This window comes from Nicotiana tabacum, chromosome 19 (assembly GCF_000715075.1).
Source record: "Nicotiana tabacum cultivar K326 chromosome 19, ASM71507v2, whole genome shotgun sequence".
Taxonomy (NCBI): Eukaryota; Viridiplantae; Streptophyta; class Magnoliopsida; order Solanales; family Solanaceae; genus Nicotiana; species Nicotiana tabacum.
Genome location: NC_134098.1, coordinates 108626218 through 108633532, shown reverse-complemented (window position 1 = coordinate 108633532; position 7315 = coordinate 108626218). Strand labels below are relative to the sequence as shown.

The 7315-nt window shown below is 44.3% G+C and overlaps 1 pseudogene; it reads right to left on the bottom strand.

Annotated features, from left to right (window-relative positions):
• Window positions 1-2564: 2564 nt before the first annotated feature.
• On the bottom strand, window positions 2565-4057 carry LOC142173641 (NADH-ubiquinone oxidoreductase chain 4-like; annotated as a pseudogene).
• Window positions 4058-7315: the final 3258 nt, after the last annotated feature.

Below are 7315 nucleotides of genomic sequence, written 5' to 3'. Positions count from 1 at the left end.
CTGGATTCCGATCTATATGACCTCCGGGCTGTACAAAGTAAACCTCTTCCACAGAAGCAGGTAGTAACCTAACCTTTAATAATTTGTTCAAGGGGGGACCCTTTGATCTATCAATGGAAAGATCTCCGCGTGTGGCGTGAACGACCCTATCTTGTATCGAAAGGTTTTTCATGCTATATACCATGTTGAGAAAGACCAACCTCCTATGTACCATACTCTTTTTGTACCTCAAAAGGGGGGTCCTCCTTATGATGCTACGAAACGCTGTCCGAAGTGCAAGGGGTAAACTCTGACTCGGATAGGATGGGATTGTGCACGCCGGGCCCTTCGGGTCTCATATTTTGGACGAGTTTACCATACCTATGTCCCCTATGTTAGGGGGCCATAATATTTTGTTACGTTCTACCACTTTAACGCCAGAATAAAAGGTTCCACACGAGTACCCGTTCTGCAGCGTGGTGGCAGGACCGCTAGGGGAGTGGCTCCAGGTATAGATAGGGTTAAATCTACAGGGGTCATGCAAATACATAGGCCCCTTCCCTTCTCTTTTGGATGAATAGGGTGGTTTAGAAGGCGCTTTCCGATCTACAGTCCCTCGGAGCGAAGGGTTAGGCAGGTAGTATGGGCCCTCTGACTTCCAGCTATGTGTTGTGCGGCTCCCGCGAAGCGAATGAAGGGAAGCTCTTCGAGCTTCCGAGTGAGCTTATGCTAACTCTCAGCCTATTTGATGGGTAGGTGGGCGGGCTAAGCCCCCTACTTAAGATTCAATTCATAAGGCTAATTTTATGTTGTCGTGAGGCTTTGGTTAGGCCGACTACTATAGGCTAGCTACTTCTAGATCCTATACTATCCCGTCCACTTTGGTGTAGTTTTAGTTTGTATTGCTACTAAACGAACATTTCAAACAAAGGCGAGCACTATAAGCCCTTCTTCAGCCTGGGAAATGCAGCGAACTCTAGAAGCTAGGCTTTGTTCACCTTTGGACAAGAACACTCTTCCGTTCTCAGCCGAAACACACCTTAGAGATTGAACGGAAATAAGATAAGTCAACGTTCAATCTAAGACAACGTTGAGCGTTGATAGCTTATAGTGAACAGCCCCATTATGAAACAAACTAGAAGCAACCATTGGTACTTAAGTAGTTAAGGTTTGGAACCCTTGAAACTATGATAGAAAGTCGTTTGCTTGTTGCTAAACCCTTTGCCTTTCTTTTGACTCAAAGTAGGTCACGACTGTTGTATTTTAGTCGGTCGGGGGAAGATGTAGCTCCGTGCTCCGCTTCTCTCGCGCTTGCTTGCGTGAAGGCTTAGAGCCCTTTTTTCTAGGTCCAAAAGCTTCCCAAAATATCTGATCCAACAGAAATCCCGCATTGAGCATAGCTGATATGCGGCTACGGCTAGCCAATCATATCATTCCATAAAACATATTTGTATGTATAGAGAGATCCCCTAGATATACAGATAGAATAGATGTTCATGGATAGACGGACATTTCATTGATTCTTTGTTTGTGGGCTAAAAAAGATCGTTGATCCAAATGACTCATTCTTCAGGTCTCTCTTCGCTCCCCACCCTGAAATTGACCTACAGCACAACGCCCATTCGCTTTGCACGCGGGAAGGCAACAAAGTTTAGTTCATGAGACCGCAACGCAGTGGAGAGGAGCAGCCACGACACGAAGTTTCTTACCTTAACTGGATCTCGCTGGTGCAACCTAAACGGTAGGTAGGCAGTTGATGTGTGAAGTTTGGATTTATCGTTCGTGCACATGTCCCCAATGGAAGAATGAGTGATCTTTTCCCCTGCGGATTATGGCCTTACCACTCAGTCCCCGATGGCCAGCGGGGGATTCAGTATAGCAGCTCAGGTTCATTTGCGCTGCGCATTCCCGCTGGACTGGACACATGTTAGCTGTAGGAAATATGGTTCCGAAAGTGACTTCGGTTCGCCAGTTCAAGATCAACTCCTCGCTTTACGTTAGCAGACCTACATGTCGGGTCGGGTCTCTGCACTCTTTCTTTCTGTGTGGGATGATACCGGGGAGAGAAGGGAATGCATCGAGGCAGCAAACAGGACAACTATATTATGGCTTTTCCCTCCATGAGATGATCCCGGTGCATTGGACCGATGGATAAAAGAACTGAGCTAGCCTAAAAAGTGCTTGGGCGCTCTACGTACGATGTATACTCTATCAGATACATATCGATTTCTTTCTGATGGATCAAGAATAGATAGTTGTCTCATCAATAGATAGAAATAGGAGATTTCCCCTTATTCTTGAGAGATTCCTTCTCTATCTCTTTCGATCTATCAGAAGAGATCAAGCTATCTATCAATCGATTTAAAAATATCACGCTCATCTCGCTTTTCGTTCATTTTCTCCACGAAAACATAGCCGCCATAATAAGAAGCAAGCGAAGCAGCTAGAAGTACTCGTTTGACACCCTTGAATTATTATTCACGAATGAATTGAGAAATCCAACAGAAAGATTCGATTCTGACTTCGTAGAGCCAGTGCTGTTGTTTCCTATGCGTAGGGCCGTCCCCCACTACCGTCCCTGGGTGCTAATGGGCTTTTGTTTTTAGAACAGACGGTAGTGTTTTGCAGACGCCTCGAATCAAGCTTTTATTGTGACATGCTATTCTTTCTCCCCCATTGCTAGTAGGTTGATGGGTCGCACGCCAGACACACATGTTTTGGCCTTGTGTGTCCATAACTCAAAATAGGTGACCTAGTGGCCGCCGCCCGACCAAACATACCAATAGTCACCAGATTCATATGAGCTACTGAGGAGTAAGCAATGATCTTTTTAAGATTGGTCTGCCTTAAAGTGGTCGAGAAAGTATATATTATAACAATCGCGCTTAAAGTATAAATGCAAGGAGTGGAACAAAGTGTCACTTTGGGAAACATGGGTATTGAAAATCATAAAAAACCGTAGGTTCCCAATTTTAAAGCAATTCTTGCCAAGATGATGGATCCTACCGTAGGTGCCTCTACATGAGCTTCGGGTAACCAAATATGAACTAGTACCATAGGCACTTTGACAGCGAAAGAGGCAAATAAAGCAATCCATAGAAATATTTGGCATCGCTCACTAAATTCTGTGGTTAATGAGATTTGTAAATCGGTTGTTCCTGTTTGGAGAATAATCAACAGAATAGCTAATAGCATAAAAATAGATCCAAGTAAAGTATAAAGGAACAACTGATATGCTGCCTTGATCTTTCTTTGGCTAGAACCCCATACCCCTATAATAAGGGTAGAGTCAAGGGTGGCCCAAAAGCGGAATTGACTGGTGGTGCTTGGTCGAAGATCCAAAAGGTAGCCACTCCCTTCTTAGAGAATCGTACGTAAGACTTCCTCCTCATACGGCTCCGTCCAGAGCTTTCGTCGTCGCCCTTGGCATTAGACCACTATCTATGTATGTATTTTCAGCTTGGACTGACGAATCTTTAGCTTCTCGAGTGGTGTCGAACAATGGTGCTTGCATTGTGGGAGATACCCGCCCGAAAGAACGGCTCACAAGCTAGCCAAACTAGTGGGGCCCTATCTGGATACATACTAAAAACCATGCCTTTCGATCCGAAAGCAATGCCCGTATTCCAAATAAAAAAAAGGGCTTGTTGGGAAGAAAGATTACGTGCAGCCTGTAGAGCACATGTAAGGCACGGTCGGGTTGCTCACGCAGTGGATCTCTCTCTATATATAGATAGTGAGGTGTGAAAATAATAGCCTTATGTTATGGCCGCCCCTCGACTTACGGCCTTTACGCTGCTATTATTGAGATGTGAGCAGTTCAAATTGGTTGAATCTTTCTCAATCATCCTGGCTGGAACTTGTATGCAGCACTTGTACAGAGGTGCATGCATAAAGGTTTGGAACTCTTTTCTTATATTAATCTTAAGGACAAGACCCTACCCTATTCTCGAACCCTCTGCCGAGCTCTACCCTGCCCGCATTTCCTTGTGTTTTGAGGAGGAAAAACAAATCTCTCTTCCTGTAGCCAACAGTCTTTCTTCGAAATTATCTGAACGGGTCGATCCTCCCATGCCATTTGCTTTAGCAACTTATCCTAAGGTCTCCTTGTGATGAGCTCCCCGATGGCGACAGAGGAAGCAACCCATCTGCTGTGGTGGGGCGGATTTTTTTGTTTCACAATAAGACATGGACGATTATCCCTAGCTTCGGTAGCTTACGCGTTTACACCCATTCCTTGTCGAGTACAGTTTCCTTTCGATTTCTCCCTTGTAGCCGTTACCCGAATTCGCGCAAGTGTGCCCATACCCTCCAAACTTAGTTGACGAGGAATCCTTTCTCACGAACAAACATAACCCCTACACATACCTGGGAGCACCCCTTCCTACATATCCATACAAGACCCCAGTAGGCGGGTCGAGGTACCCACTATTCGGAGTACCCTCAAAAAAGGAAAACGATGCGTCTGTCAGGTTCGGTGCTTCTTAGCTGGGTTAGGCGGGTTCGACCAAAAATGCTATGCTTACACACAAGACTACCCCTCTTCCCGAAAGCTTCGCGGGGATACTTTAGGTCGACGGACGACCGCCCGTAGGGTGTTTACTGCACAAGGCCCCTACAGAGGAAAGGCTTTATCCCAGCGAATAGAAGATACTCAGCTCTGCACAACATAGGGATTAGCAAACTTTCGGGAAGAAGATATAACAATAGAAGATCCAGCATACTAAACACGACGATCATGAATTAGAAATGTTGTAATATACTCTTTCCCATAACTTCTCATACCAGACCAACCCACTAAAATGCAAATAGAGATCAGAAATGTGGTCAATATCACGAAGAATAAAGAGATACCGTCTATACCCCAATAAAAATTGAGATGTGGCCATAGAAGGATCGAATTGTATCCGAAGATTAGGGGGATACAAAAAAGTAATAAGAGAGGTGCACAGACCAATTAATCGTATCGGTCGTATTCTTGAATTTGAAATGAAAAGAGGAGTAATGCTTCCTCACACGGGACAGAGAATAAGACCACTTAGATCAGAATAGCATTCACAGAAATGTTCTAACATAGTGTAGAATCGAACATGGAAGAGATTTATTGAAAATAGTAAAATGATGGGCGCCTAATCCCAATACAATAGGGTTCTATCAGTGCAAGTAAGCTAAACACCGTGATTGATGAGTAGGTAGGTGGGTTAGCTGCACCTCTCGCCCAGTAGGAAGTAATGAGGCTAGTCTCCCCCCCCCTGAATGAAGAAGTAGTGGGGGGACCTTCCCACGTATGCACCTTTATTTATATTCTTTCTATTTTTGAATTACCAATGGATATTCTTTCTAAAAAATCTCTCTGGCAAAACGCAATTCGTCGAGTTCAATTCAAGGTGCACCTTGCTTTTTTTATTCAGATAGCTTTTTCTTACGCCTATTTAGCTAGTGGGGCATTGGTCATAGCCTAAATTCGTCGAAGGGATAAAACAAAAATAAAGAAGAAATGAAAGGGAAGTTTTTTCTTTCTTTCAATCCAAATAAGAGAACAAAGAAACCACTAAAAATGAAAGTTAGATAAAGAAGTCTTAGTAAGAACTAGCACTAGACTTCTTCCCCCTTTTCTTTTCTACTTTTTCTCTCTCCTATTGTTTGTGCTTCCACCCGGGCTTTTCGTTCTATTTTATAGAGACCCGGGGAAATTCTATATAATAATAAATATAGAAAGGTGAGGGTGAGGTAATTTCCCCAGCATACAGAAAGAATATCCTGGATGAGGACTTTCAAAAGCTGAGTAAGGGACGAGGAGAGGGAGGCTCTCGAAACCAAAAGAGACTAGAAAGAATATGAGAATTAGCACCATTAATATGAATGCTTTTGTCTCTTCGAGACAACAAAAGGACAGCCCTCTCTATATCTCGTTCTTGATTTAGCATCATATATTGCTCTGGAGAGCATTTTTCTTGGTTGTAGTGTGGATGTTGGAGCAACTCCTGTATGTTGTGGGTGTAGAGGGGGGATTGTCGCCGCCTGATAGAGGAAGAAGCGGGGGCCACCGGAGCTATCTGCGGTGAGTGTTTCGATTGAAAGAGGAAGGGAGACAACTCAAATGCCAGCACATAAATAGAAAGAGTCGTGATTCGAAGTGGAATTCTTCTAAGATCCATTGCTTGATTTTGTTGCATGCACTGCTCCCAAAATGGAAAGAGACTTGCGAAGGCAGATCCAGGTTGGTTGGTCCGGAAAGTCATGGGAGAGGCAGGCTAAGTAAAATAATATACTGGTGCTATTGATTATAGAATCTTATGAATCAAGCACGACACACTTTCTATCTCTCCTCCATCTACAAGGAAAACAGATTAGCTTAGAGCACAACGTGTTCGCCACCACACTAAGCTGGCTGGTGCATTAGCCTTACCGTAAGAAGTCCGAGAGAGATATCTCGTGACACGCTCCGCGTGGCATTTTTTTAGAAAGTTCATATAACTTCAAAAGAACCATTCTTTATGAATCAAGTACCATTCAAACAAAGGGTGCATTGCCTCTTTGAGTGAGGAAGAGAGGGGCTTTGTATAGACACTCTTGAGCCATGTTCGTCGCCCTAGGCTTACCATTATTTCATTTCATTCTATTGATTGGTTCTAGCTCCAAAGAATGTATACATGGAGCTATGTCGACTTACTTATGTCTTGTTGACTAAATGAGCAGGTATACCACGCCACGTATCATCCCCTCTTTCTATAGAGGAGAGGTAAAGAAAAATAGAAGATATAGTGATCGTTCCATAAGACCTTGATCCTTTCTACTTGACTAAGTAGTATTCCACTCGTGCGCCTGGCACTTTGGGCTAGCCCATGGTGCGGTCAGCTATGATATACTCAATTTAATCTTTAGTCGGTTTATCTACAACATCTGGTGGTGCCCTCGTGGGCACGTTCCTCTCTAGGGCGGTCTGGTCTAATCGAAGGCAACTGACTCACATGGAATACGGGGTTCGTTTTCACCAAGCTGGTCGCTTGAGTCTATAGGCTACCTTTCCTATCCGCTTTTCTACAAGGTCTACTTTCATACCGGGCCAAGCCATTAGGTTGTTTAAGTAGGTTGGGGCTAACATCGTTGCGCTCGTACCACCTCCTGGCAAAGTAGGCTGATGGGAAAGCCCCCTCATGTCGCAATGGTGTGGGGCGTTAGAGGCTATTACCCCGTGACCAACTCGAAGGGGCTGAAGTTCGACAGAGAGCTTTTTGGTTGTTAAGTTATAGCAGGACTAAGCAACAGCCAACAGCGTAAGTCCTTCTGGTTTGCACTAAAGTGGCTTAAGTAGCACTCGAGGAGTCTGTTTATT